A 2,373-nucleotide genomic window follows, 5' to 3' on the forward strand; every position below is an offset into this window, starting at 1 on the left:
GTGCAGGTTTGTTACAAAGGTATATTGCATAATGCTTAGGTTTAGGGCGCAATTGAACCTATCACCCAGGTAGTGAGCATAGTACATAGTACCTGGCGTGTCATTTTTCAACCATTGTCCCAACCCAATCCCCCTTCTTATAGTCCCCAGTGTCTATTGCTCCTGTCTTTTTTTTTTTTTTTTTTTTGAGACCAAGTTTCATAAAGTTTTTACTGGAAAAAAAAAGTTTTACAAAATATCTTTCCAAAGAAATTTTCCCATAGAGTACAATTAATTCATGTAGCTTTCTTCCTTAAAGATTACAGTATGACATTCAGTGGGGCGAGGTTTCTTGAATAGCCAACTAGCTGCAAAACCTACAAGAGAAGTAGATTTTTTTAAAGTGCCTTTAAAATGTGAAAGCAAGTAATATAATTGTTGAATCTATTTGAAATTTTAAAATTTTCTTTAAAATGGTCCATATGGTATGCACAATATCACAGCTGGCACAAAACTGCCTGTATTTAGTTTGAAACACAAAAACAATGCATATGAACAGTATTCTTTGAAAAGCAATTCAAAATGCTGCCACTGCATCATAAAGGCAAACTTAGACAAGAGTGTTAACAGTATTCAGAGAATTAACAAAACAAGCCGAATATTAAAGTATTCAGACAGTTACTTTGATTTTTTCAAATACCAAGGGTAAAAGAACTTGTTGCCAAAGTAACTCAGGATACCTTATTTCAGACTACATGTAACCTATTTTGCTACAGATATTCTAAACAAATGAACAACTAGGTTTTAGGATGTAAATTCTCATTTCCTAGACAGGGCCTAGTTTTTCTGTTGCAATCCGGCAGCTTTAAACTTTGAAACCCTCTTTCCAGTTTCTTCTGATGCTTTCAACAGAACTTCCTTTCGTTCTGGAATAGTGGGTAGTGCAGGATGAGCAATGGCTGGGTGTGGTGTTAAGGAAGGCGATACAAATTCTTTTTCTATAACAGTTCCAGAAAAAACCTCAGGTGTTACTGATAAGGGCAAAAGTTTCTTTTGATGATTTTCTTGTGGTTCCTCTTCCAAAATGCTCTCACTGGTGTCATTGCAAGTGGCTTCTTTGCAACTGATACTCCTCAAAACTCCCCGCCTATGGTCAAATTCAGCAGCACTGCTTTCACTGGTGTCGCTACACACACTGTTCTCTCTACTTCGAGACTTCAGGATGGATTTGGGAGGGACATATTCTCCATTCACAACATCAACAAAGGCTCTGTAAATGTCAGTAGGTGTCCTGATGGTCGGCAGCTCCTGGGCAGAGTGGCCACTACCAGTGCTGTTCTTTCATTTACGTTTGGCTTCTTCTTTCTTTTCACTGAATTTTAAAGTGGTATTCTTTCCAGTATTTATTCGGACCCTCTTAGGCTCAACAGTATGAGAAAAATATATTGTTGGTATAAAATTATCTCCAACCCCTAAAGCCTCATGGTCATTATCACCATCATCGTCATCAATGTTGTGGTCATCCTCATCGTCAGCATCATCATCATCATCACTGTGGTAAGAACTGGAACCATTCACTGAACGGTTCAACTGACTATTCATTTGAACACTGAATGGTTCTGAACTTGCAACATCCTTATGACAACTGTCCAGATTATGAGAGTCTGTTACTTGATGCATCGCATTCACATTTGTGTTATGATCTTCCTTTTCCTCTTCAGAAGATGTCGTATCTTCTCCATTTGCAATCACAATATCAGGCTTACTATCGAGTTCACCCAGCAATTCTTCTTGTCTCTCAAGTTCTTCAAGTCGAGCCCACAGTTCTTTATCAGCAAGCAAATCCTTGGATTTCACATCATTTGCAATATCTGCTTCAAAAATATCTGAGGTTTTTGGTTTGGAATGTGGTTTATGAGCAATTCGGTGTTTTGCTTTAAATTCAAAGTCACATTTAATTTCTTCTCTTATGTCAACGATATCACCTGCAGCATCACTCATTTTCTGCAAATCTTCTGTGAATTCAACTCTGGATTCAAAATTTTTCATCACTTTTTTAAAGTCATCTATTGTTTTTCTTACATGTTCTTTCCGGTGCTCAACTAAACCTACAGCCTGCTTTGCTAAGCACTTTGCAAACCAGTTGTCCCCCAGTAAAACAGTGACTTCTGGCATGAAGGCAAAAGGGCCAAATGGTACCATTATATTATAAGACAATTTATCAGGCAAGGTGTTGAGTCTTTCTCGAAGGGCATTATAGTCATTATCTACCTTCTTCCAATGCTGGATTCTCTCTTGGCAGTTAGTGACCACCTTTTCCTGCTCCTCGCGCAGACGCGCCACGTCCGGGGCCGAGGCGGAGGCCAAAGGGGGCGAGGGCTCGGGGGCGTCTCC

At 39.1% G+C, this 2,373-nt stretch overlaps 1 pseudogene across 1 annotated transcript; it reads right to left on the minus strand.

Annotated features, from left to right (window-relative positions):
• Window positions 1–724: 724 nt before the first annotated feature.
• On the minus strand, window positions 725–2,325 carry LOC111534427 (annotated as a pseudogene). Its single transcript, XR_002729097.2, has one exon. The product of XR_002729097.2 is annotated as an unconventional prefoldin RPB5 interactor 1 pseudogene (transcript).
• Window positions 2,326–2,373: the final 48 nt, after the last annotated feature.

Source organism: Piliocolobus tephrosceles, unplaced genomic scaffold, assembly GCF_002776525.5.
Source record: "Piliocolobus tephrosceles isolate RC106 unplaced genomic scaffold, ASM277652v3 unscaffolded_46596, whole genome shotgun sequence".
Lineage (NCBI taxonomy): Eukaryota > Metazoa > Chordata > Mammalia > Primates > Cercopithecidae > Piliocolobus > Piliocolobus tephrosceles.